This window comes from Vicia villosa, linkage group LG6, assembly GCF_029867415.1.
Source record: "Vicia villosa cultivar HV-30 ecotype Madison, WI linkage group LG6, Vvil1.0, whole genome shotgun sequence".
In the NCBI taxonomy this organism is placed as follows: Eukaryota; Viridiplantae; Streptophyta; class Magnoliopsida; order Fabales; family Fabaceae; genus Vicia; species Vicia villosa.
In genome coordinates, this window is record NC_081185.1 from 142,223,619 (window position 1) to 142,243,428 (window position 19,810).

A 19,810-nucleotide genomic window follows, 5' to 3' on the forward strand; every position below is an offset into this window, starting at 1 on the left:
TATTCGTATGAGGCTATGTTCTAAGGGTATAGCGCACGCGTGGATTTAGAAAACAAACAATATTGTAAAATAATGGGAGAACAAAGTCAAACGTGGTGACGCCACGTACTCCCATCAACAAGAAAAATCATAGGTTAACAACACAATCAACCAAACAAGATTAAATTAAATCGGTTACAAAGTTTTTCCTAATGAAACTAATCTTTGTTTATAAATATTATCCTAGTAAATTTTTAAACATACACAATAAATCAAACAAGTTTTTAAACTTTTTTTATCCATTTCTACCCTTTATCGATATAATTTGTTTTGTGTATTTCGCAGTCTAATAATCCTAACCATTCAAAAATTTGTAATTAATATTATTTGGAGGATTTCAAAATTTTCTATGTGTCAAATAAAGCAATTTTTTAGTGTAATCACTTCTCTAATTCTTGACTAACTTTCAAATTCAATAAAAATAGAAGATCTTATTTAAGTCATTCAAGTTCATTGATATTTTCTAGAGTTGACTTAAAATGAGAAATATGAAAATATCTCCTCCCTCAAAAAAAAATTTTTTGAAGATTCCCTAAAAAAAAGACTAATTCGATAAAAAACAGGCCAGCATGTTAAAACCCATCCAGGGCAGTTCCCAGTGGGCTTTTTATATTGTTGACTCACGACACAAAAACTACATGACGAGGGAAATGTTTCCACTGTTGGTTTTGAAAAAAAAAAGAAATCGACCACAGTGGGAGTCGAACCCACGACCTTTTGATCCGAAGTCAAACGCGCTAATCCACTGCGCTATCTTTGATGTTAGAAGGTCAATTTAAGATATTAACAAATTAAAATTTCATTATAAAGTCGTTTTTTTTCCCTATTTTTTTATAGTCAATTTCTTAACAGTAAAAAAAAAAAAAAAAAAAAAAAAACAGTAAAAAAAACAATCACTATAAAAAAACACGCTGTTAAATAATTTAAGGACAACTCTCATGATGAGATAGATTTTCTCAACCTACTTTTCTATATTTAAATTTTAAGAAAAACACACTGTTAAATAATTTTTTATAATATATTTTAATGAAAAGTACATTTTCAAAATAATCATTCCAAAACGCCCTTGTATTTTAGAGGATGAATGAATCTATAGATTTTCATTTATTAAATAACAAAGTATGACTAAAAGTCCTTAACTCTCAAATTTTTGTGGACCTTTTTAATTAAATTAATAGTATTAGTTTTATTAAAATTATTTAATTTATTAGTTACTTTTTTAATAATGAACTTAATATGTTTAATATTTATAATATTGTAATAACCAACCAAATTTAAAAAACTATTGAATTTTATTATTTAATATTTAAAGGGTTTAGTTTTAAGTATTATTTTAGAGCTCTGAACTCTAATCTTATAATTGAAAAAATTATTATTGTTTTGATTGTTGAATGCAATTATAAGGTATTGGCTATTTTAGATGTAATTCTCACAGTTTTATCTTTTTACAATGTGTTTTATTAGATTTAGGTTTCGATTTTCAAGAAATATTTTGACCAACCCGAAACAATTATCAATATATCAATTTTTAAAAAAAAATATTTATAAAAATAAGTTTAATATTATGCTATCGATTATGAATGTTTATAATAATGATATTTGTCAAAATAGAGTGAACTTTTTTATATGATGTGACATGTTTAAAATATTAAAATATTATTAATTTGATGTTATCAATAAATTAATAAATATTAACACTTAAATATTGAAGTTTTAGAAAGAATCGTTAAATTTTTCATTTAAAATAATTCGAGATTTTTTAATAAAAACCCGACCTAGTTAGACAGTTCCAACATAAAAAATCCAACACATTTTATTTTATAATCTTGCTACATAGATCTTAATCTTGATCATGCTGGCAACAAAAAAGGTCTAGCTACGACTCTATCACGTTACGATAATAGTGGCACGTAAAATTGTACAACCATACAACCCAACACTCGATATTGACTTCACTGTTCACCACATTCATTAACATTAACATTATCACCATGTTCAAAAATAACATTAACTCTCTCATCAAAGTATGTATCAATATTAACTTTCTTACCAGCATATTCTCTTTCTCATTTGAGTTTACATCAACATTAACTTCCTTACCTTCCCAGCATATATTTTCTCACATTGGAGTTTGCATCAACATTAACTTCCTTTCCAACATATTCACTTCCATTGGATCAAAATTGGTCAAAATAATATTCAAGTCAAAACACATTTTCATGTGTTTCTTTAATTTGTGTCTCGTTCATTAGGTTAAATACCAACTTTTTCTCTGACATATCTCTTTGACGGAGTCTTTTTTTCTTTAGTCTCTTCATTGAGTTTATTATCCATAATCACGTTATTATTTCATATATTCACACTTGTTCGTTGATCCTTTATACATTACTGTTAAAAAAATATATTGTACTTTTTTATTGATATGATCAACATTGTATATACATCAAATGTATCTCCTAATAATTCTCACACAAAAATGAGCAATCATTTACAGTAAACTCTAATATTATTGTTCTATATTTACTTGGCATAATACACTCCTTTAGTCGAAACTGTAGGTGAATGAATGTTGAGATTATCCTTAAAATTATCAAAGAGTTACAACGAAATTTCTATTGTGAATATATTGACAATTTGATACTGAGAGGGAATGTTTAATATTCGCACTTGACAGTGAGAAACTCTTTCATATACACTATGTATATACATTTCAATGTGTTTGGTATGTTGATGTTGATTTGGATTTTTAGAGAGGTACATTGTGTTAGCGTTCTCACAATAGATTAAAGTAGCTTTTGTAACATGACAATATAAATATAAAAGTATATTTTAAATCCAACAAGATTTAAGAAGATTTATGAAGTTAGAAGGGGTTTTGAAAAACCTTTCTCTATGCATGTGTGTGTGTGTGTGTGTGTGTGATTGCCTCATTACTTCAAGAATTACTCTTGACCTTTTACATTTTGACTATTCATTCTAAGACGCCGATTGCAAGACCAGATGATCTTTCACACTTGTTCTCTTTTAGACTTCAAGATACTTTGCTTGATTCAACAATTTGATTAGAACTTAAATTAGATTCTTAAATTGTATGACTAATGAGGCTTAAGATATCTTCTTGATCAGGTGCCATCATAAGAGGCTTCACTTGACAGTTGAAACCAACTCCCCTTGTCGCAAAGAACTTTCAACATCCATAAGGCATTTTACTTATGGATTTGTTATCTTCAAAATCACTTTATCAGTGGTTATTATCAAAAGCAACTACCGATTATACACGCAAGCACATAGATCCATAAGTCGATCATCTTATTTTCAATAAAAGTGTCATATTTTTCTTTCATAACCATTTTCTAATTGGGGTCATTTAATGCATCAACAAGGTTTGTAAGTAAGTGAATATAGAATTATGAGATGAGGTGTGAAGGTTAAAGAGCTTGCAAAGTTTAACAATGCCATGATATGCTCCAGTAATCATTTGAGGAAAATGCACTTGGATTGTTGGTGAAGACAAAGGTGTAGGGAGTGAGGTAGATGTTGAGGTTTGGTTTTGAGATTGGTGTATGGAGAAGAAGATATAGTTGTGGATGATGAGTTCGGGGTTGAGGGTTGGTTGTGAGGGGGGTGAAGAGGATGTTTCGGTTGAGGATATGTCGATTGAAGTTATGGTTTGTGAGGTATTATGTTGAAGGTTATTATGGGTTGGATTGTTTTATGAAAGGTGTCATATGAATAAGAATGAAGAAAACGTTTTGGGTAATTATCTAAAAAGGTATAGTCGACTGTTATAGGGGCATTTGAGTTAAAAAATAAGAAGAAACATATTCTCTTTAAAAATAACATGCCAAGAAATGAATATTTTATGACTTGACAACTCGTAACCCTATTATCCTCTATTATTGAGTGGATAACCCGAGAATACAAAATATTTTGATCGAGCTTGTAACGTATTTCTAGAGGCGGAGGGAATCATAAGATATAAAAAACATCCAAAGACTAGAAGATGAGAATAGAAAGATTTTTTATAGTATTTTAGTGGGTGAATAGAGGAGAAACTTTTTATTTGGAAGAATGTTATGTAAATAATTTATTATTTGTAGAGAATGGTGTCGATAGGATATTAGGATAAGACATAAAAAGTTGAAGGACATTCCATTAAGTCCACAAAATTTATGAAAAAGAGAATTATCATATTCTTTTTCATTATCACACTGAAAACATTTATTTTTGCATTCAAATATTATTTTAACTTGAGATTGATACTAAAGAAAAATATAATAAACATGAGACTTAATTTGTATTACAAAAGTCCATAAAAAAATCTTGAAATCATCAAGAAGTAACATGTATTAAATGTGTCCTCCTGAGCTAAGAACATGTGATCCCACACACCACTGTGCATAATATCAAAAGGTAGTAAAGTATAAGACAAATAAATAGGAAAGGAATTTTTATTTGTTCCCTAAGTGGACATGAATGCAAATCAATTTTTTGTGAAACTTAATACATATAAGTTTTTTTTGGGTGTAGTAAGCTTAAGATAGGTGTTCGATGGTGTCCTAAAGAAAATTATGCCATAATTCATTAGATAATGCGGAATTAGTAGATAGTGGATAGGTTGTAATATAAGGTCTTGTGGTAATTGGTAGAGGTCATAAGAACTGTTACATCTTATTAAAATTATCACTATATGAAAACCCTTCACATAAAATTCAAAGGGATCATATTCAACATAAACATCATTATCAATGGTAAATTTTCTAACATAGATAAGATTTTTTATCAGCTTAGGGCATGTAACACATTGTTTAAATTTAAAGAGTAATGCGAGTTAGGTAATGATGCATGTGTACAACCAATAACATGATTATTATGGCCATTTCCAATGGTAATACTATTTCTTATATTTGAATAAGACCTAAGATTACCTCAATTTATTGTCATATGCAATGTAGTCATGAAGTTCATGTACCACTGACCATGAAGAGTAAAAATAAATAAGGTATGCATAACAACTTAATATCCATTTAAGCATAAGAATTTGCCCCTTGGTGACCAACCTGGTATGGTGTAGTGCTTGTAACATGAATGTGATGAGTCGGCTTCAGACCAAGAATTCTAGGTTGCATGTTCGATTGACCCATTGTCAAACTCATACATGGTAGAATGGACCAATGCTACCATAGCAGAAAGTTCATTATCAATGTTGGATGGGATATAATGGATAATCCCATTATTGTTGTTGATTTAGATATATTGGCGAAGTCCACCGGTGATGCTAAGAGCGACCACCACCATCGCAACCAATGTTTCATCCTCTACCACAATTGCCACAACCACTTCTTCCATTGTCATTATTATTTTTAAGTTGCAGCGACTATTGCAATTACAGGAATGTTCAAACAATGGATCTTTGTGAGATGCAATAAAGTTGTAGTTTCTTGTCTTTTTCTATCCTCTTGTTTCCTAAAAAATAATCATGGAGTACGCATTATGAAATGGTGGAAGAAAATCATCTTAATGAATTTGCAAGCCCACTGTAGCATATGCATTAGTCAATCTTGAGATGAGATAAAGGACCAAATGCTCGTTTAAGCTCCAATGTTAGAGAGTTTATCAGAGGGGGGTTTGAGGTGTTGAGAGTAAGATGACACATTAAGAAACAATTCCACATGAGTATTAAAAAACTCATATTATAGGTAGAGAGTTCTAGAATTCTCGTTGTCATAGAATATATCAAATAACTCATTCCAAGTGAGTTATGCGGTGGAGTCATGTTCTATGATGGTGTTAAGGAGGTCATTAGAAGTGGTGTCGTATTTACATTGTAATATGACGATATTAAGATGAAACTAGAGTTAGGGACTAACTTCTTTGAGTGAAGGGTTGTTAGTATAGCAGTGGGTAAAGGGGGAATGATAAAATCAATCCATTTATAAACACGTGCATACATTTTGAAAAGTTTAAACCATATATTTTATTGTCCTTTTTCAATGATCAACATGAACTTAAATAAAGTGGTGATGTTGGGAACGATTATATAGGATGAATAGGGGTGATAATCAGAATAACAAAACCAATTTATCTCGATCCCGTTATATTATGAATGAGAAATTGAAAATAAATCTCCTTATAGTATAACACACACACACACACACACACACACACACTCAATTCTGCCCCCATCAGTTACAAATCTAAAGAAAAAAATAAACCCTAATACAAATTATAATATCCCAAATTCCATTAATCCTGCTTAACACCTAATAGTAAATTAATGGTGGAGAAATGTTCAATAGTGGACATACTTAAGAATAAGTGGCAAGATTAGTGCATAAATTATACCAAATCTGTAGTCTAATCTCCTTGATATCATATTAGTATATAACCAAAAATGTCAAGGGCAATAGAGTAATTTCTTAGGCATATTGTGAAGAAAATTCAAGTCTCTCATTCACTTTCCTCATTCTTCACTTTGAAAACCCTAAAATTGAGTGAGAGAGAGTGAGTGATAGGGATAAGAGTGTTGAGTAACCTTCATTAAAGAATTGGTTGCATGTGAAGAATTCTTGGATTCTTGTAGGAGAGGTAAGTTGGAAAAAAGAGCTACCATCATCATCTTATTATCTTCTTCTAACACAATAATCATGATCAAATAGAAGGGGAATTGAATTTAAGCTTCATGAGATCTTTTGCATTAGTAGAGCTATTGAGCATTAGAGTTTATCATTAAGCCACCATCAACATCTTCATCTCAAAATCCAAAATTTTCAGGTTTTATTTCAAGGCGGGGTTCCTTTTAGGCTCTGATTTTGGGATTAGATCCAATTAGAATTGATGCATGATGGGGATTAGGGAATTAATTCATGATACGTGCCTTGTGTGTGTATCTTTATACTTGATGCTTAATGATTATAAGTTATATGTAAAAATGCTGCGTGCTATGTTTTTAAGCTATTTCAAACAAGTTAACATCATCAAGGCATGATAATTTCAATTTGGGACTGGTTTCTTAGAGAAAAGTGCAGGTTAGGGATGAAAAATGGAAATTAGACATTTTTGGCCACGACTACGGGATGCAACAACTGTTATGGATGGTTGTAATTGGCCCCTGGAATTTGCAAGGGGTGTGGCCTGTGCATTGCTAGGGTCTTAACATAGGCTACGAGTAGTTGTAGCAAGCCAATGCATTTCCCTACTTATTTTCCTCTTTACACTAATTTCATGTTCCTCTTGTGTACCTTTCATTCCTTCTTTGTGTGTGTCAATCTTTTGGAAATATAATCAATTTTAGGAAGTAAATGATCGAATGGTGAAATGAATTAATTATGTTTTTCCATTGTGTATGTGTTATGCTTAACAAGAGTTGGAACTGTAGTAGTCATATTCGTCTAACATTGACATGGAATGTTTCAATAACAATTAAAATCAAAATAGTATGTACCTGATAAAGTTGGTACGTCTGTTATGTTTCATTAATGATTTGAAACCATAATTCCTTATATTCATAGATAATCAAGTCGTAATATGTTGAGTGCTATGTTTCGATGTAAGAAAAATTATGATAGTATGTGCGTGTATATTCTATGTAATGAAAGCACAAAGACAACATGTATTATTCTCTTATGTTAAAGGAATTGTAATAGTACAAAAGACTCTTTATGGTTGATTAACTCATTCCACGACCAAGAATAACATAATGGATTTTGTTCATGCATGAATAAAATAAATCGAACAAGGTGGGGAAACCCTAATATTTGGTTAACTCGATTGGTCTTGGAAATATTGAGTAAGGCGTGCTTATCCGCTTCTAAGAAAGATGAGCATACGATAAATTTAGCCTAGAAAGAGATGTTGTAAAACATATGTGCGAAAGAAAGGCTAGAAATAGGCCTAACCCGTAAATGTAGTCCGTAAACGGAAAGAATAGTTTGGAGTCACCTAACTGTAAACTAGACTTGGCATAATAAGTGTCGGTTGGTAGGTTTCATCCCGTAAACTATTCTTCCCTCGTTGATTTACATTTTTATGTACATGTGACTATGTTAGTATTTTCATATAGTAGGAAATTGTTACACCTTGATCTCCTGGGTGTAAGTTAAGTTCCGTATGTACAACATGTAATCGAGAAGGATTGATAAGAAATCACATATTCCATAAACCGAGCTTGACGTAGTAAGTGTCGACTGATGGTTGTCTCTCTGTAAGTATTTGTTCTAATTGGTGTATAAGCACATAGGTGGCTAATATGTTAGTACCTTTACATAGTATGAAGTTAATATGCCTCGAGTACCCATATGGTTTCTATTGATCCCGTAAGATCTAGGACCGTAATGTTGAGATAGTTCAAGATAACCTTAGAGCCGGGTGGACTTATGGTTTTAGTAGGAGGTACAATGAAATAGTATTATCTCACCCCGTTCTTGATGGTTTTTTTTCAGATAAGCCGATATCGAGTAAAGGAAGGAGTAAGAATATTTGAGGAGCTGGAAGATTATCTTTTCTTATTTTATATTCCGTTGTATACTTTGTTGTCTAGAGTATTATTACATCTTGTATTGTGAACATACTTGACATATAAGTATGCAAAAACTGTACTCATGTAATCTTGTATTACATTTCAACATTGTAAGTCACTATTCATGTCAAAAATGAGTAACAAATGTTTCATCAATGAGATTGCATTAAATGTGTATGTTCCCCCTTACTCTTTTCAAAAACTGACCCCAAGCAATTCAGGTATATTCCACATCAGACCACCATATATCAATGATAGTAAAGGCTTCCCCACCTCCTTCGGTGTCCGACAAAGCATTATGAACACCTGATCTGGATTGGCCAAAGGTCCAAATGACTAAGACTCAATCCATCTTAAATCCACTCTATTCGGTCCAAAATATAAAAACATGCTAGTCCATTTGCGCCATCTATATAATCTTTTTTAAGTTAAGAGACCAAAATGATCCTCAAAATTAACCTACGAAACAATATATATATATATATATATATATATATATATATATATATATATATATATATATATATATATATATATAAAACCTTAAAAAAAAATCATATTTAACTTTATTAATAAATAGTAGAGTAATGAAAATTTCAAAAATAATAATAATAATAGATAGTATATATAAAGATTATATGAAATGAAATTGTGAGGGGAGGAACGAAGAAACCAACAATAATAGTGAAGGAGATTCCGCTAATGGTGCATATCAAAACCAGAGGGATTGGTCGTCTTGCATTGTCGTCGAGGATTTTGGAATGGGGCCCCAAATCCCAATCCCAATCCAATCCCCACCGTAGTTCCGCTTCCCTCCACCACGGCGGCCACTCATGGATCATCACAACCCTCCTTCCGAACCCGCCACCCCAACCACCCCAAGACCCACCCTCTTCGTCTCCGCTTCCGGCAAGGCTCTTGTCGTTTCCAACTCCCACAAAAACCTCTTCATTTCCAATTCCGGCAAAAACCTCATCATTTCCAATTCCGGCAAACGCCTCGATAACATCAATAGCAAGAAAAAGTATGTCAAACAGGTCACCGGCCGTCACAACGACACCGAGCTTCACCTCGCCGCGCAGCGCGGCGATGCGGCCGCGGTTAGGCAGATTCTCGCTGAGATTGATGATCAGATGACCGGAACCCTAAGTGGGGCAGAGTTTGATGCTGAGGTTGCGGAAATAAGGTCTGCTATTGTTAATGAGGTCAATGAGTTGGGTGAAACCGCCCTGTTTACCGCCGCTGATAAAGGTCAGTTCGATATCGTCAGAGAGCTTCTCCCTTACTCCACCAAAGAGGCGCTTTCTTTCAAAAACCGCTCTGGTTTTGATCCCTTGCACATTGCAGCCAACCAAGGTTACAAAGGTATACTTACAATCTTTGAAGCACGGACACGAGAAACATGACACCACACTGGCACATCGTCACTAGTAATAATTTGGAAAAATGAATAAATTTAAATTAAACATAATCACATATGTCAGTTTCAGGATATATACATTTTTTTCAGAGATGTCAGGTGCTACATACATTTTTTTAGAGGTGTTGATTTGTTATCTTATAATTGACATAAGCATTTGGGAGACTTTTTTTTTTTGCTAGTTTATACAATCAACTTGTGACATGTTCATAAGCTGTTCTTAAGTTGTTTACATAAGGATTTCAGGATAGTTTAAGAAAACAACCTATATGTTATGTGAAAGTGAAAGCAGTTTATTTGATAATATATATCTTACATAAGCACTTATTCAATAAGGGCTTAATTAAGTTGTTTATCTAATGAGCCGAGTTATGGTTTTGTTATTAATTGTAAAGTTGTTCCTTTAGACAGTTTTATGATATATTGTTGTGTTGTTACAGACATTGTGCAGTTGCTGCTAGACTATGATCCTGGGCTTATCAAGACCGTTGCGCAGTCTAATGCAACCCCTCTTATATCTGCGGCTACAAGAGGGTATGCAGATGTTGTTGAACTTTTACTATCATGTGATCCTAGTCAGTTGGAGATATCTAGATCCAATGGAAAGAATGCACTCCATTTAGCTGCGCGTCAAGGTTATGTTGATGTCGTCAAGATTTTGCTAGGGAAGGACCCACAGCTTGCTCGAAGGACCGATAAGAAAGGACAAACTCCGCTTCATATGGCTGTCAAAGGGGTTAACTGTGAAGTGGTGAAGTTGCTTCTTGGTGCTGACGCTGCAAGTGTCATGCTTCCTGACAAGTTTGGCAACACTGCATTGCATGTAGCCACCAGGAAGAAGAGGGTAGAGGTAATCTCGTTGTGTCTGCTCAACTTTAAACAATGATATGATACATACAATAGTATTACTGTAAAACTATGAGGAGTTCACTAGTTATATGAATGTATCCTATAGTTTTTATATACGCAATAATGCCTTTATTTTGAGAAATATATCGTGTCTGATTTTAATTTGAAGAGTGAAGTAATTATGACACACAACAATTCATGCAGATAGTGAATGAGTTGTTGCTTCTTCCTGACACCAATGTGAACGCCCTTACAAGAGAGAACAAAACAGCTCTCGATTTTGCAGAAGCACTTCCAATATCTGAGGAAATTTTGGAGATCAAGGATTCCCTTATTCGTTATGGAGCAGTTAAAGCCAATGATCTCAACCAGCCAAGGGACGAGTTACGGAAAACCATGACACAGATTAAGAAGGATGTTTCTTTGCAGCTTGAACAAACTCGAAAAACAAACAAAAATGTGAATGGTATTGCCAAGGAACTACGCAAGTTGCACAGAGCAGGAATCAACAATGCCACCAACTCTGTAACTGTGGTTTCTGTGCTATTTGCAACAGTTGCATTTGCGGCACTTTTCACGGTCCCCGGCGGGGATGATTCTCATGGGATGGCTGTGATGGTGCACACTGCATCTTTCAAGACCTTTTTCCTTTCTAATGCCATTTCACTTTTCACTTCATTGGCCGTGGTGGTGGTTCAAATAACAGTTGTTAGAGGGGAGATAAAGTCCGAGAGGAGGGTTGTGGAGGTGATCAATAAGATGATGTGGTTAGCCTCTGTCGGCACCTCAGTTTCCTTCATTGCAGCATCTTATATAGTAGTTGGTAGGCGCAGCCAATGGGCTGCAATCCTTGTTACTGTTGTAGGGGCAATTGTAATGGGTGGTGTTCTTGGTACAATGACATACTATGTTGTCAAATCTAAACGTCATCGAAGAGTGAAGAAGAAAGAGAAGATCTCAAGGAACGGGACAAATTCATGGCGTCTTTCTGATTCTGAATCAGAAGTAAATCCAATTTATGCTATTTAATGTTCACTTTGCACTTACAATGTAAGTTTGATACTTTTGTTCCATGCCTTTTTATTTGACAAACATTAAAAAGCAGTCCTCTAAGGTTTCTTTTGTTTATAGATGGGAAAAAAGATGGCTTTTATGGATGTAAATGGCTTCTTGGTAGTGTTTAAAAGTGAAAAGACCTAACAGAGCCAAATCGGTCAGTCACATTTTCCTAAAAGGTTGGTTTCACTTCAGACATTAGGTGTCATATTTAGCATGTATGCTGTGAACATACTATTTTGTCCTTGTTTTGTTAGGTGTAGTCAAAGAAGGAGGAAAGCATCACAAGAGGAAACAACTAGCTCGTGTTGGTGGGGATGAAATCCGCTGCGAGGTCCACATCTTTGATCTCTTAGCTACTCCTATTTTGTTTAGGCGAGGAACACACCTTTAACACCTTTTGAAACCTACACTATGTCAATTTTAATTGTTGATTGCTGAGAAAATAGTCCAAAAGGACAACCATCAAACATTTCAATTAATAACTATGATGTTAAAGAGGATTTAAGAAAGTTAGCCGCAAGGCTGAAAGTCGCTTCTTAGGAATTAAGGGATGCGGGTTGATTCAAATTAGACAAAATGAGAAATAATCATTTATATCGATTGTAAAGATGAAAGTGATGAAAGTCGAATCATATAATGATTGCATGATACACTATTGGAGTAGGTTGCTCGGTTTGTTGGATCACTATTTCCTGCAGTCAATTTTTGACACATTCACGCATTCAGTACATTTGTGATTGTTGGATTTTGTTCGGACAATTTAGATTTTAATTTGTGAATTTTTAATTTTTAACGAAGTTAAATTTTGTATTAAATCGGAACCGTTTGATCTTGGTCCAACGGCTACAGATAAACCGAATGCGTGAATGCGGAAAAAGTGTAAATGCAGTTAATCCTATTTAAGGTTTGTGAGCTCACCCAAAGAGTTTTAAGGAGACCTAAAATGCTGAAAACTAACATAACTACTAGCTTATACTAACTTGTGAACATTTTTTACCTATAAAAAAGGGCATGGACACACTATTATATAGATGGAGACTTTGAAGATGAGAATAAAATATCGATTTAAAGCTGACGGGTGTGTTTGGATTGGTGGTAGAAAGAATTGATTTTGATAGAATTGAGTTTGGTAGAATTGAAGTTAACATAATTGAGTTTAGCATAACTAATTTAATTTGAATACATCTATATAAAAGTGAGTTGAATAATAAATTTCAATGTAAAAATCACCATTAAACTGAGAGGCAGAATCAATTATACTCAGAAGAACCAATCATTTTAAAATCACTTCAGAATCAATTCTAGATTTTTAGAATTAGTTTGACTCTTCTAAAATGTCAATCCAAACATGCTAGAAGATGTTGAATTAATATATATTGTTGAGTTATTTTTTATTAAAGAGTAAGTATTAAAACTTTTTAGGTCTGACATGTCATTATTAAACGGCCATATCAGCACTTTTTAGTATAGTTGAATGGAAATAATGTAAATAACTAATTTATTTTTGTCAAATATAATTTATGCTAGTACCACATTATTTTTTACTCCCATAGATTGTTTGAAATATCAACAATTTGTAAGCTCAAAAAGTATGGATAGCCTAAGCAATACGCACACCAAAAGCATCAATCAACCAAAGAGTTAAACATTCTTTGTGATTTCATGAAGTAGAATAAGTACATATGTAAATTTATGGGCTAAAAAGACGAAGCTTCTCTTTAATTTCCACTTCTTTTAAACGCATTTAATATCCATTTATATAACATAATTATTTTGTTTAATACTCTGCCGTAATTTATCTGGTAATATTTTCCATATGAAAAGTGTAAACGTCTGTTTGGAATAGCGTTTGCAGCTAACATATCACGTCCCAGTGCTTGTTTTCCGTGGTACTAATTAAGAAGATGACTATTGCTGATAGGGCTGTTCATGGTTCGGTTTTTTCAGAAAACTGAATCGAGCTGAGTCGAACAATTATATAAAGGCATTCGAACTGTATCGAACCGTTTCAATTATTTTAAAGTCAAACTGAATCAAAAGTTTTGGTTTGGCATAACGGTTTGGAATTCCGAACTGTACCAAACCATTAGAAAACAAATTTTCCAAACCGAACCATTTGTTAAAGAACTGAACCGTCATACTTAGTTTTGAAGTTTTTTTAATAAAAAATCTATTTAAATTTATTTTTAGCATTTTTTTATAAAGTTTTTTAATATACTATTATACATAATTTTTAACTTATTTTTTTTTAATCTACATTCATAATCAAAATCCAAATTAATTCAAAATTGCAAAACTCGTTAAAAAATCACAAATTAGTCGACTTTACCAATATTTAGGGTTGTTTGGATAAATAGCTTATAGCACAAGTGCTTATAAAACAAGCACTAACAAATAAGCTTGTATAAGTCATTTTTATAGCAAAATATAAAATAAATTTAAATGGTTTATATATGTGTACAAGTTGTTCTCATAAGCTATCTTGAAGAACTTATAAAAATAAGTTAAAAAAACTTATAAAAAATGTCATAAGTTGTTTTGATAAAGTCTCCCAAACAGTGACACAAAAATTATATCAGGAGATAACTTGAAAAAGTCAATCCTAGTATCTAAATAAAACTTTTCTTAAACCAAAATTCAATCCAACCATTTTTTAAACCAAAAGCAACTAAAATTAAACTAGGGTCTTCTGAAACTCTTTTAGATACTCGTCCTTTACTGTATGGTACTCGTACTTCTTGTAGATATGATTCAATTTCACTCTTAAGATCAAACTTATGCCCAGTTTCTTAACTGTAGTGACCGAAAATATTATCATCATCGTCCTCATTCGGTGGTGTGTCTAATTGGCTAGATTGAGAGTCATCAACACCTCGATATTGAGCATAAAGTTCTGAAAGAGAATACTTCAATTTTTTCTTTAGATCATCAACCTTTCCAGTGTCAACATGTATAAAAGAAGAATATAAAACTCTGCAATAGACAATTTCACCCTTGGATCAAGAACAAAAGCAACCAACATTAAGATGTTTATTGTGTCAGGATTTCCCCAATACTTGTTGAATTTACGTTTCATCTTCTCCGCCGTGTTTTTATGTGCTCATTGTCAATTTCTAAATACTTATTGATCCTTTTTTCAATGGAGAATACCTCTGCCATATATGAAGCACTAGTGACATATAATGATCCAGACAAACGATTTGTAGATTTGTAAAACATGTAAGGGAATCACTGATGCAACATATATCCAATCCTCTTAACTCCCCCATTTGATTTATCCATTTCTTCGCGAAATGTCTTATCTCGTGCATAGAACAAGTCAAAAGATTTTTGATACTATAAGGCAGCCTTCAACATTACATAAGTTGAATTCCATTTGGTTTCAACATAAGGATAACAACACCTTTGTATGTAACTTTTTCCTTCACTGCATATTTCATAAATTTGGCTAGTCTGCTAGGAGAAAATTTGACACATTTAACCGAATGACAAATTTTTTTATGCAACTTTTATCCTCCTTCAATCCCGGTTTTACAATTAAATTCAAGATATGCGTACAACAACTCATGTGGACGAATTCCCCTTTCAAAATAAGATTATTCTAAGACCTCATCCTTATGTTTAGATACTTAATCATACAGGTGTTTGTCGATGCATTGTCAACCGTTATGGTGAAGATTTGATGCAAACCCCAACTTCTTAAGTAATCATCAATATATTTCCCAATCATGTGACCCGGGTGCCCTGGAGTTGACAAAAGTTGATGATTTTTTTATGCATCTTCCACTCACTATCCACAAAATGCACGGTCAAACTCATGTAACTTAAGTTTTGAGTTTAAGTCCAAGTGTCGGTGGTCAAATAAACTCTTGGACTTCAACTCAAAACTTAAGTTACATGAGTTTGTCCGTGCATTTTGTGGATAGTGAGTGGAGGATGCATAAGAAAATCATCAACTTTTGTCAACTCCAGGGCACCCGGGTCACATGAATGGGAAATATATTGATGATTACTTAAGAAGTTGGGGGTTGAGTCAAATCTTGACCATAACGGTTGACAATGCATCGGCAAACACTTGTATGATTAAGTATCTAAGCATAAGGATGAGGTCTTGGAATAATCTTGTTTTGAATGAGAAATTTGTCCACATGCGTTGTTGTACGCATATCTTGAATTTAATTGTAAAATCGGGATTGAAAATGGATAAAAGTTACATAAAAAAATCTGCCATGCGGTTAAATATGTCAAATCTTCTCCTAGCAAACTAGCCAAATTTATGAAATATGCAGCGCAGGAAAAAGTTACATACAAAGGTATTGTTATCCTTGATGTTGAAACCAGATGGAATTCGACTTATTTAATGTTGAAGGCTGTCTTACAGTATCAAAAATCTTTTGACTTATTCTATGCACGAGATAAGACATTTCGCGAAGAAATGGATAAAACAAATGGGGAGTTAAGAAAAAGGATTGGATATATGTTGCATCAGTGCTTCCCTTGTTAGAGATGTTTTACAAATCTACAAATCGTTTGTCTGGATCATTATATGCCACTAGTGCTTCATATATGACAGAGATATTCTCCATTGAAAAAGGAATCAATAAATATTTAGAGAGTGATAATGAGCACATAAAAAACACGACGGAGAAGATGAAACGTAAATTCAACAAGTATTGGGGAAATCCTGACACAATAAACATCTTACTGCTGATTGCTTTTGTTCTTGATCCAAAGATGAAATTGTCTATTGCGGAGTTTTATATTAGTCTTTTATATGCTGACACTAGAAAGGTTGATGATCTAAAGAAAAAATTGAAGTCTTCTCTTTCAGAACTTTATGCTCAATATCGAGGTGTTGATGACTCTCAATCTAGCCAACTAGACACACCATCGAATGAGGACGATGGTGATACTATTTTTTGTCACTACAGTCAAGAAAATGGGCATAAGTTTGATCTTAAGAGTGAAATTGAATCATATCAACAAGAAGCACGAGTACCATACAATAAAGGAGTTGAATTTGACATCTTGGGATGGTGGAAAGCCAACTTAACTCGATATCCTGTTTTGGCAAGCATAGCTCGAAAAGTGTTGGCTATTCCCGCCTCTACTGTAGCTTCAGAATCTGCTTTCAGCACGGGTGAAAGGGTTGTTAGTGATTATCGCACTTGTCTAACACCTAAAATGGTGGAAGCGTTTGTTTGCACGCAAGATTGGTTGAAAGGAAAACCCATCTCCTTATTTTCTGAGGAGGACCTTATGAGATCCATCAATTAGAGCAAGGTAAATCATTTTTCTAACATTTTTTTATATTTATAATTTTCCAACTTATACTTCCTTAACCTCTTGACTGAAATATCTGGATCAAATTCGGTTGCTTATGTTGTATATATTGTTTTCATAGTATTCTGATTGTGTGAATTTTCTTTTTAATGATTGTATATATTATTTTCATAGTATTCTGATTGTGTGAATATTCTTTTTAATAATTCTTGAGCTTAATTTCATATTAAGCATGTGACTTATATTAAAAAAATCTACATGGTTTGTATGTGTATATAATTGTATGAGCATGTTGGGATAGTTTTTTCCAGTTGATGTTTTAACTGTATAAAACCGTTGTGGACAGATTTTAAATTAACTCTTTATTGACATGAACATGATTGGTTAATGTTTAAAGATAGGAAAGCACACAATTTTCTGTTGTTATAGTTTGATTCCCCATTAGTAAAGAGAGGGTTTATGGTAGGGAACTTTGATTTGACTCACCATAGCCATTTACCAACAACATTGCAAGAATGGATACAACTGGATTATTATAAACACACCATAGCATGTCTTTAGGATTTTTGCTTTTATTTACATATTGGATTTTGTTGTTGTTTTTAGTGTACCTTTGTTGTTGGTTATGGTTATGTTGATATCTTTCTTGTTTATCATTGTAATTTTTGCTTACATTTTAGTTGTGATATCTAATTTGGTTATGGTTATGTGATATCTAACTTGTCGTTATAATTTTGATTTTGTTTTGTAGAGATAACATCTCCGACATTGGTTAATCTTGATGATGATGAAGACATTGCAAGTTAAAAGAGTTTCAGAAGACCCTAGTTTAATTTTAGTTGTTTTTGGTTTAAGAAATGGTTCGATTGAATTTTGGTTTAAGAAAAGTTTTATTTAGATACTAGGATTGACTTTTTCGAGCTTATCTACTGATATAAGTTTTGTGACACTGTTTGAGAGACTTTAGCAAAACAGCTTATGACATTTTTTATAAGTTTTTTTTAGCTTATTTTTATATGTTCTTCAAGATAGCTTATGAGAACAACTTATAACACATAAAAATCATTTAAATTTATTTTATTTTTTGCTAGAAAAATCGCTTATACAAGCTTATTCATAAGTGCTTATTTATATAAGCACTTGTGCTATAAGCTGTTTATCCAAACAACCCTAAATATTGTAAAAGTTGATTAGTTTGTGATTTTTTTAATGAGTTTTGCAATTTTGAATAAATTTGAATTTTGATTATGAATGTAGATTAAAAAAAAATAAAGTTAAAAATTATGTATAATAGTATATTAAAAAAGTTTATAAAAAAATGCTAAAAGTAAATTTAAATAGATTTTTTATTAAAAAAATTCAAAACTAAGTATAACAGTTCGGTTCTTTAGCAAATGGTTCGGTTTGGAAAATTTGTTTTCTAATGGTTTTGGTACGGTTCGGATTTTCGAATCGTTATGCCAAATCAAAACTTTTGGATCAGTTCGGTTCTAAAAAATTGAAATGGTTCGGTATGGTTTAGATGCCTTTATATAATGGTTCGGTTCAGTTTAGTTTTTCGAAAGAACCGAAACATGAACAACCCTAAATTTGTCACACAAGACATGACAAATGGAACTTCTGGTTAGAACTATGCACAATTCTTTTCCAGTGACAGATGAGAAACCAACCCTTACCCACTCAGGAACAACATCCTTCAAAGGCACAACCTGACTAAGTGTATAACTAATTGAATTAGGATAAGTTAAACTAACACTTAACACATTTAACATCTTTTATATGATGCTAATTGAATTGCCATAAGTCAAACATATGTGGTTATACTGTGTGCAGGATATCCTAAAGATAATCCAATCTGACTCGAGTTGTTTACCACGGTAAGGATTCCACCAAATCCACAAATAGTGGCTACAAAAAGAGTCATCATGTCAAGGTTGAAAAATGGCTCCAAGTATTGGATGATTTGTAGTCCCCATTGAGATACTTCCAACAAAGTAATAATAACACATGCAAGTACTTTCAAACCTATAATCTCTAGAAAACATTTAGAAGCCTATATTTCAAACCAAAACGAGATCCACAAAAAGATCCAAGAGCATTCAATTTTAAAAGAAACTACTAAGAAAGTTCATTCAAGCAATTACTTTATCTAAAATTCCATCACATGATTTTCTTAGAACCCTATTTGAAGCAACTCACTTTCAATTTGTGAATCGTTTGTGATTTTATCAAGCTCATAAACAATAGGGTTGGCTTCAAAGCTGCGTATCAGTTGAAGGTGGAGAAAAACACAAGAAAGGGGGGGGATTGAATTGTGTTTTTTATCAAATTAAAATCCCTTTCTTTTCATTAACGTCTTTTCTTTCACATAATCATCTATTGGATTATGCTTTAATGTTGCGGAAGCATGAAGTGTAGAACCACATAACCAATACGATGCTCATTTTAACTTCTAAGGAATATTAGAACTTCTGACTGGCTCAGTACAGTTCTTACAGATTGAAGCTTGGAAGTTCTAAGTTAAAATAACATGAGCATAAAGTAAAAGACACATTCATTTTTATCCTGGTTCACCTTCTAACTAAGGTTACCTCCAGTCCACCTTCTTCAGGTGATTTTCCTCTCAACAAAGGTCTTAATCC

General features: G+C 32.7%; 1 non-coding gene and 2 pseudogenes across 1 annotated transcript; 1 reads left to right on the plus strand and 2 right to left on the minus strand.

The window, feature by feature from the left end:
• Positions 1-723: 723 nt before the first annotated feature.
• TRNAR-UCG (transfer RNA arginine (anticodon UCG)) lies at positions 724-799 on the minus strand. Its single transcript has one exon. It is a non-coding gene; the product is annotated as a tRNA-Arg (tRNA).
• Positions 800-9,218: 8,419 nt separating this feature from the next.
• LOC131610285 (ankyrin repeat-containing protein ITN1-like) lies at positions 9,219-12,700 on the plus strand (annotated as a pseudogene).
• Positions 12,701-14,494: 1,794 nt separating this feature from the next.
• Positions 14,495-15,044, minus strand: LOC131614852 (uncharacterized; annotated as a pseudogene).
• Positions 15,045-19,810: the final 4,766 nt, after the last annotated feature.